Here is a 15,128-nt window from a genome sequence, read left to right on the forward strand (position 1 = left end):
AAATTATCTGGTCCCTTGTCTAAGTAAACTTGAATTCCATCCTCCAAAGCTTGCAGACAGGAACATGTCCATCTTATTTTATGCAGACGATGCAGATTTGCTCTCCAGGACTTCAGTTGGGCCTAACAAAGTTCTATACTCTCTTTCTTAATTGCCAGAAAAACCATCTGGAAATAAATTACAACAAGACTAAAGTAATGGCATTTGCCAATAGGCCTAAAATATATAGCTGGTTTATTGATTCTGTCCCTATAGATCAGGTTTGGTGTTATAAATACCTGGGTGTTATATTTCAGTCGTCTGGTTCTGTGAAAGGCCACATAGACTATGCTGCTATGAACAGGCAGAAAAGTGCTGGGACTATCAAAAAATTCTTTTGGACCAAGAAGCTGCTATTAAACTATTTTCTACAAAATCTCTGCCTCAGGTATTGTATGGAGCACCTTTATGTGCCCACACAAATTTGATTTCACTTGAACTCAATCAAAGTTCTGAAGATCTATTTTTCAAGTTTCAATTACTGTCTCAAATGCTGCAATTCGCCTTAAAGCAGACTTGGTCTCAGTAGAGGCAAGAATGTGGGTTATGGCCTTTTATTATTGGTTAAAATTGATTTATTTTTCAACTGGCTTACCCACACTGTGATTCAGGACAAATTTTTGCCACCACAGAGGAGGAAGTTAGAGGATAAATTGGGCTATTATGGATTTTCCAAACAGTTCTTACAGACATTGGACTATGCCCAAGCTAAATCTGTCCTAAAAGAATTACTAGACATAGAAAGGCAAACTGCTGTAAGCAGAATTAGGAACCCTCTGAGTACTCTCAATAGGATAACACTGAAATCATATATTAAATTTTTAGAGAATTTTAACTACAGGAGAATTTTTACACTTTTAAGGTTCAATGTGCTATCCTCTGTGGTTCTTGAGACTAAATTTACTGGATCCTTTCAGAAAAAAACTCTATATGTGGAGTGGAAACTCCTGAATCACTAGAACATGTTTTCTTTGATTGCAGGTTCTACCATAAGATCAGAGATAAGATCCCACCCTAAACCCCTCAAACCCCCATTATTAGGTATCTTGAGGGGATGGGTGTTCGTGTGTGAATTACTGCGATGTTCTGTATTGTTATTGTTGTTATGTCCTGTTTTTAATGGGGTTTTTATTTGGGATTTTTAACAAGGGACTGTTGTAACCCACTACGAGCCAGTTCCAGGAGTGGCAGGGAATAAATCCAACAGTAGTAGTAGTAGTAGTAGTAGTAGTAGTAGTAGTAGTAGTAGTCCTTGCGTATTATCCTGGTCATAGAAGGATAATTTATTTCAATTAGAAGGACCTTTATTTCAATCGTGTTAGCAGATAAAAATCAGAAGCTGACATAGAAGGTTGCCATGTATGGATGGATGGCCTATCAAATCAAAAAAGAGCTTAGGGAACACAGTTAGGATTGCACCTAATGTAAACAATCTTTAAAATTTATGTATTTATGTATTTCTTTATTTATTATTAGATTTCGCAGTGGTTTACAGCATAAAATTCTAAAAACAATAAAAAACCCACTATTCTCCATATCAAAATAACAATCACACAATACAATGGTGACAGTAAATTTATTATAATCCCACCTTGTTCAGGGTGGGGCACTGATCTTAATCTGATGATATATTTTATCTAAATTTATCAAATTACTAATATTTTTCATACTAATCTTAATGTTGTAACCCAGGTTTTATTATATGACTGAGTTTTAAGTAATGTCTTTTTTTTTTTAATTTGGTCAATGACTGTAATAAACTCTGACTGACTGACTGACTGACTGACTGACTGACTGACTGACTGACTGAGGCGAGTGAAGTTTAGACAGGATATGGTGTCACTGTATTGATTGTGTGGCTGTCATGCAGGGATTAAGGGGTAAGCCAGTTCAAAGTGAAAAGGTGACACAATGCAGGGAAAAGACCAAGACAGATCCAGTCAGTGACTGAATCTATAGTAAAGATGGTTTCCCTTAAGTCACAATGAGAAAGACAGACTACAAGTGAAATCTGATAAATGTTCTATCAGCTACTGTATAGTCATCCTATCAGCAGTTCTCGTCAAACTGCAACCTGTCTTTTAAGAGGACCAAATAAGTAGTGAACCTGCATCTGCATTGTAGAATTTCAGCTGAGATCTCCGGAGAGGACACAACTGACAGTTCCTCCATATAAAAAAATATATTCTACACTTAAAAGGCTATCCTGTTAAGAAAAGAGGCTCAAGAATTCCTGAGCCATAATTTTCTAGGGATACCAGCTTTCAAGTGGGGCCTGGGGAATCCCTGGATTTACAGCTCCAGACTATAGAGATCAGTTCTCCTGAAGAAATTGGCTGCATCAGAGTGTTCAGTCTAGCATGACAGCCCACTGAGATCTTTCTGCTTCCCAAACTCTGCTGTCCCCAGGATCTACCCCCAAAATCTCCAGGAATTTTCCAAAATCCAGATTTGGCAATCCTATGTGTCCATGAGTACACATTTAATGGGTTTTTTTGTATTGAGAAGTAAGTATTCAGTCTGGAAGTTACAGTCCAGAAATAATTCTACCATCTCAGGCCTTATTAAGCACTAGCTTCCTCTTGTGACTTTACATGGGTTCAAAATCACTTTGCAAGCCATACAAGGTACTAACATAGCAGCACACTGTTGGCAAAGACTACAGATCTAGCATGCAAACTAAGCTCCTATAGCTGATTTACATAGATTTCTGTACAATATAAACAAGACCCTGGCCACATGCAAACTGGTACAGAGAACTTCTTTGCCCCTCAACCCTTACGTTCAAATCAGACTTAATTTGCTGTTTGTGAGCGCTAAGCCTCAGAAAGGGATGTTGCCCAACAATGTTGTCTGAGTGCCCTTTAAATACAATTCGTCAGAATAGAAAAATCTAAATAAACAATGGAATATATTAAAAAGTTATATAACAAGAACCTTGGGTATTTTTACATAGGGTTAAATATGCCTGTCTATAATATAAATATAAAAATGCCATGTGATAGAGTGTACATTTGCTTAGCTTTCAGTCACAGTTCAGGTATGGCTCTCTATATTAGGGTACTCAAATGTACTTTTTAATGCCATATATAAAATAGGTGCCAGGTTCCCCCTGGAGGATATGGGGGTAGGGTTGCCAGATTCAGGTTGGGAAACTCCTAGAGATTTGGGAATGGAGCCTGGGGAGAACAGCAACCTCAATGGGGGTATGAAGTAGGGTTGCCAGCTCTAAATTGGGGAAAACCTGGAGACTTTTGGGGTGGGGCCTACAGAGGGCAGGGTTTGGTGAGAGGAGGAACTCAGTGGGGTATAATTCTACACAGTCCACCTTGTAAGCAACCATGTTCTCCAATGAAACTGATCTGTGTTGCCTGGAGATGAGCTTTAATTCTGGGGGATCCCCAGGTCCCACTAGGAGGCTGGCATCCCTAGTATAAAGACATAGAATCCTCCAAAACATCAATTTTCTGCAAGGAAATGTATTTCAGCAGTTTCGAGATGAGTTGTAATTCTAGGGAATCCCTGGGTTTCACCTGGAGGATGGCATGCCTAACAGTCTTAGTCTCACTAGGGTCTTCTTGTGTACTGGTTCAGTATTTATTTCTAGGCATTTCTAAATGATCACTGTTGGCAGAGAGAGTTGAGGGGATGAGGGCAAACCAATAAGTAAAATAAAATGCATTGGACACATTACTATTTCCTTATGCCCTTTCAGTTTTTTGGCTGCACTACATTGTATTTTAAAAGTTATGTGTGTTTTATTATGCTATTATTAGTCTCTAATAAGCATGCATGCGCTGCCAGTTTATTATTAGGCATACTGCCTGTATTTCCTTTATGTGCCTGCAAGCATGCTCAGACACAATGTCCTTTTTTATAGGCTAGGAAAGGCTGCTGACCTTCCAATGAAATTGTTTGACAGTTAGAAGCACTGTAGAGATTAGGCTTTGCTTGGGTTACAGTGGCTTTGAAAGCTGCTGAGCAGAGATCCAAGAGGTCTAGCACATGAGAACAGTGTTAGATGCTCTGTACTGATCAGCAAATTTACCTATCAGACAAGAGCCCTGCTCTCTGCTTTACGATGAGGCACTCACCCAGCTTCATCCTCCTGCTAGGACCCCAGGAGCTTTCTTGCTTTTCTCTGTCTCTAGTATTGCTGTTTCACATCCAGGATATTTTACTGTGACAGAGCTCTACCTGGATGTTCGATGGGTGCTGTTGTTTTTTTCTCCCATGGCCCATGGAACAATGAAGTCAGAGGTATGTGAATGATGCAGTGCAGGAAGTTACTGCAGCACTAGCATTTGCTCGGGAGTTATTTTAATGGTCTAGCATAGCAGTAGCAGAAAATGTTGTTAAATTCTGTTTGCTCTGCATGCATTGGGTAAGATGGGAGTAGAACGTTGGTTTCTATATTTTCCTTGTTTTATGACTTTCTGTTGTGCTCTGGTGTAACACTGAAGGAAATAGGTTTTATGGGGGGGGTCGAAAATCTATGTTCTTGAAAGAGGGAGAGAAAGTGAGGGATGTACTTATGAGCTATACAGCTTAACAGGATATTGCAGTTTGGTGTTTTTTGTTGTAATAAGCTCTCCTCTATAAATAAACATGCTTGTGTTTCCACTGATGCTCTGTTAATATAGATTATTCCCATTGATTCAGTGCTCTTAAGGTCAGGCTTCTTATTTGCATATCATCAATTAAGTGTATGTGTTCATTCTGAGTCACTTCTGTTGAGTTTCTTTTTTTTTTTAATTAAAAGACACAGGGTTGTTTATTCATTTCTCTTTGGCTTATGCAGAGATGGTATCAAACAATCTTCCAGTATGTCAGTAAAGACACTAGCCAAAAGGTATGAAAAAGAAAAATGGTTTTATTTTATAAAATCTCTTGCTTCCTCTGTCCATTTTATAGGAGTTTCTTTTCTAGGTAACAATTTTGTTAAGTTGTTATTTGTATATTCATACTTGTATACTCTTCCACACACACCCCGATGGTATTTTAATTTTTAAAATACACAAACTTGAAGCACATGACTGAGAAAAATCTGCTTAAGCCATCAATCAATAGTTCTTACAAAGCCTTAGTTAAAATTCATGACCAGGTAAAAATTGTATGAGAAAATCTGTAAACGGGTATGAGATATGGCCTGTATTGTCATAGACTCTGTAATATAAATGTCAAAAATATTTATTAGCTACCACATGAATGGGTGGATTAATTGGAAAATGTAGAGCCAGATTTAGACAACCTGGAAGCATGCTCTAGTTTACAATTCCAGCTGAGAGTTTCACCCTGATTTTAACCAATGTATTACCTTACTGTGTGCTTCAAAAGTCTTTACACATACTCCTTCACTCAATATTTTATACTTTAATGCAGAGCAGCCAGAAGATCTGCTCTCTGGCATTTCTGCCTTTATCATTTATTTCAATGTGTTACATGTTGCCCATGAGTGAACAGGTTGGTCTTATGAATAATTTAACACTGGCTTGTCCCACCAAGTCAATATTCCATGTTCATGAGGTTGGCAACCAATGAAGCATCTTGGCAAAACTGCCCTAATTTATGAGAGAGAGAAAATGTAAATAATGAAACATGTACTGTTTTTGTGTTGAATGGCTGGCCATAAACAGTAATATCTCTTGAGAGGGGGGAAGGGTGTTTTGTTTTTTAGTTGCTGCCACTTGACCATAAACTTAGTACATTGACACCTCTTTGAAATACATGGGTTTTTATTTGTAAATAGTATTATACTCTGACTTCAGCTGTTTCAATCGCTGTTCTTGGGGGGGGGGGAGGACATAGGAAAGCTTAGTTCTGTCTCAAAAAGATGTATTTACAAATGCGTGTAGTGTGTAGTGTTGCCAGGTCCCTCCAGGGGGCTAAGGTTGCCAGATACAGGTGACACAGGAAGCTGCCTTGTATTAAATCGGACTATCAGTCCATCAAGATCAGTATTGTCTACTCAGACTGGCAGTGATTCTCCAGAGACTCAGGCAGAGGTCTTTCACATCACCTACTGCTTAGCTCTTTTAAAGTGGAGATGCCAGAGATTGGACCTGGGACCTTCTGCATGTAAAGCAGAGGTACTTCCACTGAGTCACAGCCCCTTCAGAAGATTTCGAGATGAAGTGTGTGGAAGACAAGGACTTCAGTGGAGCCTAATGCCACAGAGTTCACCCTCCAAAGTATCTTCTCTTCAGGGAAACTGATCTCTGTGGTCTGAAGATGAGGTGTAATTCTGGGGGAATCTCCAAGTACTACCTGGAGGCTGGCAACCCTATAAGCAGGGTGGGCATTTGGATGTGAGACAACCAAGGAGGATTCTTCTGGGGAGTCCTCCTTGTTTGTCTACCTCTGCTTCTCACTTCCCTTGGAAGTTCCTTGTTGGGGCCACTGTATGTCATGTGTGACTTAATGAAACTTTACACAGCCCCAAGACTGAACAAGAGCAGCTTTTGGAGACTTAATTGAACTGTTTTCTCAGTGTTTTCTTAATGTTTTCTCAGTCAAAAATAGACACCTTAAAATATTGTCATTGTGTAAAAATATTAATAATAATAATAATAATAATAATAATAATAATAATAATAATAATAATAATAATAATAATAATAATAATAATAGATTTTTTCCCCGCCACTCCCTTGCGGCTCGTGGCGGGTTACAACATCCTAAAATCCCCATTAAAACCCCATTAAAACAATAATTACATTCCTAGCATTACCAACATGGCAAGATCGGCAATTCAACTTCCCCCCCTCCCACTACTGGCGGGTGGAGAGGAGGTCCTGATGATGTTTACTTCAGGTCCTGATGGTGTTTACTTCAGGTCCTAATCCCAAATCCTGGGGGGGGCATAGGTCTATATTGTCAGCCTTGGCCTCAAGGGTAAACCTGGCAGAAGAGCTCCATTTTGCAGGCCCTGCGGAACGATGAAAGATCCAGTTGAGGCCAATTATGCGAAATAAATAGATACACAAAACATGTTAATGGTAAAATAAAATGCCAATATACAGAAGATGTAAATATGTTTTAAAATAAACAGTATGCAAGCCAGCAGAAGAACTAAAGCCACAATATCTATATAGTAATCATTCAGCAAATGAACTGGTTCAGAAGACACTCTTAACAGAACTAATAACTGGAAATATGTAGTGAGTTCAAAGTATTACCATTGCTTAGCGTATAGACACAAAAAGGAAAGAACCAAGGAAGCTATTCATAGAAAGGAACTTCTATAATCCCAGTGACACTGTTGACAAGATCTTCTTCCATGTAACAACTGTTACCCAAATTGGAGGTCTCCTGAATTTAGATTGGGGAATTAGTGAATTAAATGGCAATTTAGCAAGAGGTGGGTAACTACAGGATCTCCACCTATGTATACCAGGTTATTCCCTCAAGAAAATCTTAAAACAGTCCAGAATAACTGGAAAGTTATATTCTTAAGAAGAATTTAAAGACAAATACAAGTGTACACACAAAAGCTCGTGTAGCATACACTTAAGAAATTAACTAAGGAAAGGCTGGGTTGAATGGGAATAGTTTTGAAGAAGCAGGGGAATGTTTACATGGAGAGGAAAAGTTCACAGATCCAATTAAATGAAAGTTTTCTGGAGAGGGAAAGGAATTGTCTACACACAATCAAACAGTGTATACAAGCTGTCGAGAGAATATACAGACCAACTGGTTCTAGGTATTCTACTTGTATAGAATAGAAAAATTGTCTCCTCAGGCTATGACTGATGTGATAGCCCCTAAAACAATATACTTGATGTGATGTGATTTCTTGTGTATAATACATAAACTAGAAGGCATTGTTTGAAGTGAAGACAATATCCAGGGTGGATATTGGAGCTTTTTTTTTTTCTGTTGCTCCAGAACCAATGTGTTGAAATTAATTCAAAAGAATTTTTGGCTACACATTCAGAAAAAGTTCCTGGCACTTAGTGCAGTTACTCATTGGGACAGGCTTCCTTGGGAGACAGTGGGTTCTCCTTCTTTTGAAGTTTTTAAGCAGAGGCTCAATAGCTATCTGACAGAAATGCTGATTATGTAAAATTAAGCAGATTGTGAGTCAGTGGGCAAGAAGGGATGTGTCAGTGCTTGGCTCTTCTGGCCATTTCTTGCATGCCCAGGGAAATGCCAATTGCCACTTTGGAAAGATTTCCTCCAAAGGGGGTATCTTCTGGGCATGAAATTGGGGTCACTTTGGGTAGACAGGTAGTTGTGAGTTTCCTGCATTGTGCAGGGGCTAGAATAGATGATTCTGGAGGTCCCTTCCAACTCTATGATTCTATGGTTTCCCAAGAATCCAACAATTACTGTGACTCCTCTACCGGGGTAGAATTAACAATGTTAATATGTCTTGACAACCCCTAGATCACAGGACAGGAAATTGCTAAGGTGGGACAGTGTGTTAATGTTAACTAATTGAGTTCCAAGGATATGAGGGGAAGGAAAGACTGAGAGCTGATGAGATGAGTAGCACCTTTCCTGGATAGCCTATTGTCCCAAAGATATGCACCACTGTATTGGGTGGGGGGAGAAGTCATTTAGTCTATCAGCACCTGTGATCTCTCTAATCTAATCCAAAGAGATCTAGACTCTTTAGACATCTGGCTGCTATCCATGTTTTCTGCTTCAGAGCAGACCATATACCTTTGTGTTTTAGATGCATTTGCTATTTAATTCAATATCCATTTCCAGTTAGACAGTGTGCTACAAATTAATATTTGGGATGTTATGGAAGGATGTTTATGTTTATGTCACCTATAAACTATCCCTCCAAATGAGGAGGGGTCCAGCTACTAACACAGCCTACCACATGAATATAGATCAAGTCAATGTAAAAGATACCATATCTGATACCAAATTTGTTGGTAGGTTAAGGATAATCAGATATGCAGTCCGCTTGTCCATTTTTCAGTTGACATTATCAGTTTTCAAGGAGATCCTGCTTTGTGGTAGGAGAAATTGATGGCTTTTCAGAGGTGAATGACTGGAAGACACCAGGGTACAAATAAACTCTTACACAACTAATAGGTTACGTTAAAATTCCGTTGTCATAGCTGAGTTTTTCTACCTGCTAAATTTTATCCAAGCTTTTCTACCTGCTCAGTTTTATCCGCTAGCTACCTGCATATAAAAGAAGTTGAAACTTGGTACTATTTTGTTAATAAATCATTCATGATTTGATGTTTTTATTATACTTATTATATTTCCATTAGCCATCTTGGGTGTCCGGTTTTGAACAGAAAAAGAGGATCTATATAAGTAACTATAGTAGTGTAGTCTGCCTTGGCTTTATGTCTGAAGATCTGCTGAGACAGTAGCATGTGGTGGTGCTACTGCAATCCAGTATATTCTACTGTATACTAGAATAATAGAGCAATTTTATTCAGTGACTCCATTGTAAACCTAGAGATTGCAGTCTAAGTGTGCTTAAGAGGGTATTAATAGGAGTTACTTTTCTTGGTCCACTGAAGGGTTGGGGAATGGATGTTCAAGTTCTCTTGGTATAAGCAATTTATTTAATCAAGGCAATATGTATGGTGTAAAGGACTGCAAATGCTTGCTTTTCCAATATATTACTGACAAAGTTTAAAACAAAGTTGTGGTTTTGTAGAAAAAAAGTATTATTCTGTTGAACTGGTAGGTATTTAATTCTTAATGCTGGTCCTAAATACTGGAGTGCAATGTATTTACTACATCCCAGATTTTACGTACATTATGAAATGAAATAAAGTGTTATTGGTTTAATCCCACGAAGGATTCAGAATACTGAGGCATGAATTGCTAGTGTTTATATTGCATTTGTTTGAGAAGCTTGCAATTTCTTTAAAAATCTGAAGTTTTAAATTGTCACTTCTGATTTTTCCCCCCATACTGTGTCAATTACTGTAGCCAACCATACAGGTAAAAAAGGCACTAGACAATACTAGGACAATGTAATTCCAGTGTATAATAAGCCAAATTGTTATGGGTGGAAGTGTCACAGATGATGACCCTTATTGTCTCCAAGTAGGATGCATGATATTGACATTGTATATTCCAGCTGTATTTTCCTACAATTTAAGCTCTAAATAGCTTTACAGTTGTCAAGGCAGTAATCAGCAGAAAAGAACACAAGGATCAAAGAGATCTGTTTGGGAAATAGCCCATCATGACATGATGCTTTTATTGTGTTATTTAGAGAATGTAATAGAGGGTGTTAGTTCAGCTGCAAGCTCCAGCCATGTTCTGCTTCATCTGGAGAATCTTAGTAGGGAACTCTGTTAGACAAAGAAACTATAGCATTGCCTTTGAGACATTACTTGCTTTCTTTTTTGGTAAGTGTTCCCATACCAAGTTGGCTTCTCAGCAGTGCCAGAAACTGGGGAAACGTTATTGTCACTACAGAGCTGCAGGTTAGTATTATCAGTATCACTAACGTGAATTGGAGGCATTAGTGTAAGGCAGAGACTTTTTTTATGAACACGCATTAACCTACCTTTTACTGAGTTGTACCGTCAAGGTTGTATTCATCAAGCGTGACTCTTACTGTAAGAGAAAAAGTCAACATTCTTTTTTGCCAAGTGCTTTATATAATATACCTATATACCAGACCAGAATTTAGTAGGACTTTAGATTATTCAGCAGCACAAAAGCATTTGTGGCAACATTGCTGTGGATTCAGAGTGACAAATACTGGTTCCCTCCAAACAAAGGACAGATTGGGGAAACAAAGGGGCTTTTTGCACGGCTTCAAAATCACACAATGGTTGCTAATTGGAAACGCTATTGATTTGCCTTAACGCACGACGTCGTAGACAATCTGCAACACTCCTGAAACCGATCAGCAAAAAGCGCTTCGTTGTAGCGCTTTCAGGGGAATCCCAAAAAGTGGATTCACCCTCCGGAAAGCGCTACACTCTTGCAAACAATCTGCAACACTAGCGATAAAGACCTGTGCGTTAACATTGTTGCGGTTTCTTCAAAGTCCCTCCTCCTGAGCCTGTCCTCCAAACTTCCGGTGAAGCGATCGCCATTTTTTTTTCTCCGAGCGAGCGGGGATAAACGCACCAGCGAGCCTCTTTCAATTTAGAGGCTTCCCTGGCTTCAGTCCCTCCCCTTCAGTCACTAAGCACACACATTTAACACAGTCATTCAGCCGAAAATCGGCCCGTGAGAGGGGGGGAGGGGGGGATTTTTTTTTTCCACTCCGAGGCAGCGTGGCCACGATCAAATGACAGCTCAAACAGAGGCTTCCCCGGCTTCAGTCCCTCCCCTTCAGTCACTAAGCACACACATTTAACACAGTCATTCAGCCGAAAATCGGCCCGTGAGAGGGGGGGAGGGGGGATTTTTTTCTTTTCACTCGAGGCAGTGTGCCAACGATCATACGATCAAACGACAGCTCAAACACATTAGGCAGCTGGATGGGTCTCTCCGTTGCAACGAATCTACACAGATTCGTTACAATGGGTGTGTTTTTTTTTAAAAAAACCTTTCTTAAAGGGAAAGGGGCTGTTTGGGAGCATGCTAACGGCTGCCCATTGGCTGCTTGATGGCCAGGGGCGGGACGAGCTCGGCAATAGTGCTTCCTTTCTAGCGATTTCTGCCGAGACCGGAAGCCTGTGGGAAACGCTACAAAACGCAACTGGATACCACTACAAAGGCAGGAATGCATAACGACGAATTCCACTATTTTAAATGGCGATTTTTCATTCAGTGACCAATTTGCAACAAAGATCCTGGTGCGTAAAGCCCCAAAGTCAGTAAACTTCTTAGTGTTCTCTCAGTTACTCTGGTCCATTACCCATCCAACATTGTGCTTCAACTACAGCTTGTTATTTAGGTGTCATGATGAATATATTTGTGTATACTCTACGTTCTTCCCTTTTCACCTCGCTGTTGTACTCTGTCTGACCCAAAAATATGTTCAGCATTATCTTTTCACTATTATCACCATGGCCAATAATAAATGTAACAATCAGCAATGCAAAGAAGATTTTTTATATATATTACATTTATATACCACTCTCCCCTGTGGCTCAGGACAGTTTACAATGAAATTCATATCTTAGAATAATAGAATAATAGAGTTGGAAGGGACCTCATGGGTCATCTAGTCCAACCCCCTGCACTATGCTGGACACTCACATCCCAATTGCTCATCTACTGTAACCTGCCACCCCTTTGCCTTCACAGAATCAGCCTCTCCGTCAGATGGCTATCTAGCCTCTTTTTAAAAATTTCCAAAGATGGAGAACCCACCACGTCCCGAGGAAGCCTGTTCCACTGAGAAACCGCTCTACCTGTCAGGAACTTCTTCCGCATGTTTAGATGGAATTTCTTTTGCATTAATTTCATCCCATTCATTCTGGTCTGTCCCTCCTGGGCAAGAGAGAACAATTCTGCTCCATCCTCCATATGGCATCCTTTTAAATACTTGAAGATGGTTAGCTTGTTCAAGAATTCATGATGTAATACAAAGAATGTCATAATTAGAACATATAATAATTGAGAACATGTAACAGTAACATAACAATAGAATGTTTAACATTTAACATTTAATTATAACATTCTGATTTTGCAGCTCACTATTTTATGTTTTTCATTCCTGTGGTTTGACACCCTGTCTGCGAGATATAGTTGGTGGTGGGAGGGATCTCTGAGCTCTGACTGGTGGTATTGCTTCATTGGCCCTGAGCGAAAGTGTAGGGTTCATCTGTGTCTGTGCTGACTAAGCTTCAGTGAGAGCAAACTCTCCTGGCTCGTGTCCAGCACGGCACATGATGTGGTTACTGTGAGAATCTAACCTTCAAACATTAGACATAGGGGTTTGTGGCTAACAATGTATCATTGACAATGTATCATTGTACAGCAGTGCAAAAAGGCAGCCTTGTATATTTATACGCATGCACAGTGATGATTTTTATGCTTCAATTAAAAAAAAAACAGCCTCTCAGAGAGGGATCCCATTTTTGGCAGGGATGGAGAGGGTGCTGGGGTGTGTAGTCACACCCCACTTCCCCGAGGCCAAGCCCACACAGACCTCAGAGAAGAGGGTGGCCCATGAGACGGGTCAGAACAATTACAAAACCCAAGGAAGTAGATAACCCAACGTCCTTGTATGGAAATACTGCCACCACCTCTGAATGGTCCCCTAGGGACTGTTCAGGAATATGTTGGGATCCATAAGTCTCTTTGGGCAAACCAAAATTTGCTTGGCACTCAACTGGACAAGGGGAGGTATTCTTAGCCAGGTCTTCAGGTTGTAGTAGTTTGACCTTGGAGTGGGGTTAGCTGTTATCAGTTGCACTTCCAGTTCTGCACCGAAGATCATATCCAGAGTATGCCCTGCCTGATGGGTGGGGCCGGTGACAAATTGTGAGAGTCCCACTAGCAACCATAGCCGACACTAGGTCCAGCCCATTTCTAGAGTTTTGTCAAGGATACTTTGCATATTGCATAGTTAGATGTGCATATTGCCTCAACTTGGCTTCTGCTGAGCACCAACAATGATCTCTGTTGACTGCATTGAAAAGAGTTTCAGTTAAGAAAGTAGATTTTAAAAGGTCACCTCTTGAAACAAAGTTCCAGGTTGACCTCTTCTAGAATGATGGCATTCTAACAACACAAAAAAATATTGTAGCCTGCTCTCTGCCCAAAGAAGCATTGTTGGCTCATTCAGAGCCAAACTTTGTTGTTGTTGTTATGTGCGAAGTCGTGTCCGACCCATCGCGACCCCATGGACAATGATCCTCCAGGCCTTCCTGTCCTCTACCATTCCCTGGAGTCCTTTTAAGTTTGCACCTACTGCTTCAGTGACTCCATCCATCCACCTCATTCTCTGTCGTCCCCTTCTTCTTTTGCCCTCGATCACTCCCAGCATTAGGCTCTTCTCCAGGGAGTCCTTCCTTCTCATGAGGTGGCCAAAGTATTTGAGTTTCATCTTCAGGATCTGGCCTTCTAAAGAGCAGTCAGGGCTGATCTCCTCGAGGACTGACCGGTTTGTTCGCCTTGCAGTCCAAGGGACTCGCAAGAGTCTTCTCCAGCACCAGAGTTCAAAAGCCTCAATTCTTTGACGCTCGGCCTTCCTTATGGTCCAACTTTCGCAGCCATACATTGCAACTGGGAATACCATAGCTTTGACTAAACGCACTTTTGTTGGTAGGGTGATGTCTCTGCTTTTTAGGATGCTGTCTAGATTTGCCATAGCTTTCCTCCCTAGGAGCAAGCGTCTTTTAATTTCTTTGCTGCAGTCCCCATCTGCAGTGATCTTGGAGCCGAGGAAAATAAAATCTGTCACTATCTCCATTTCTTCCCCATCTATTTGCCAGGAATTGAGAGGGCCGGCTGCCATGATCTTTGTTTTCTTGATGTTGAGTTTCAAGCCAACTTTTGCACTCTCCTCCTTCACCCGCATCAACAGGCTCTTTAGTTCCTCTTCACTTTCTGCCATTAGAGTGGTATCGTCTGCATATCTGAGGTTGTTGATATTTGATATGCAATCTTGATCCCAATCCCAATCTTGATCCCAATTTGTGACTCCTCTAATCCCGCCTTTCTCATGATGTGCTCCGCATACAAGTTAAATAGGCAAGGCGACAGTATACAGCCTTGCCGAACTCCTTTCTCAATTTTGAACCAATCCGTGATTCCATGTTCAGTTCTCACTGTTGCTTCTTGACCTGCATATAAATTTCTCAAGAGACAAATAAGATGCTCTGGTATTCCCATCTCTTTAAGAACTTGCCACAATTTGTTGTGCTCCACACAATCAAAGGCTTTAGCATAGTCGATGAAGCAGAAGTAGATGTTCTTCTGGAACTCCCTAGCTTTTTCCATGATCCAGCGTATGTTGGCAATTTGATCTCTAGTTCCTCTACCTCTTCGAAATCCTGCCTGTACTTCTGGAAGTTCTCGGTCCACATATTGCTGGAGCCTAGCTTGTAGGATTTTGAGCATAACTTTGCTAGCATGAGAAATGAGTGCAATGGTGCGGTAGTTTGAACATTCTTTGGCATTGCCCTTCTTTGGGATTGGAATGTAAACTGACCTTTTCCAATCCTGTGGCCATTGCTGAGTTTTCCAAA

At 40.3% G+C, this 15,128-nt stretch overlaps 1 protein-coding gene across 17 annotated transcripts in view; it reads left to right on the top strand.

Moving 5' to 3' along the window:
* The window catches only part of IQSEC1 (IQ motif and Sec7 domain ArfGEF 1), a 466,480-nt gene that overhangs the window by 302,024 nt on the left and 149,328 nt on the right, over window positions 1-15,128 (top strand). Inside the window, exon 1 of one of the 17 annotated variants that reach the window (XM_077325630.1) lies at window positions 4,097-4,299. The exons of the other annotated variants lie outside the window; for them this stretch is intronic. The gene's annotated coding sequence lies outside the window, so the exon portion shown is untranslated. Of the gene's footprint in view, window positions 1-4,096; window positions 4,300-15,128 lie in introns of those variants that run through there. 17 annotated transcript variants of the gene reach the window in all.

Source organism: Paroedura picta, chromosome 3 (genome assembly GCF_049243985.1).
Source record: "Paroedura picta isolate Pp20150507F chromosome 3, Ppicta_v3.0, whole genome shotgun sequence".
In the NCBI taxonomy this organism is placed as follows: domain Eukaryota; kingdom Metazoa; phylum Chordata; class Lepidosauria; order Squamata; family Gekkonidae; genus Paroedura; species Paroedura picta.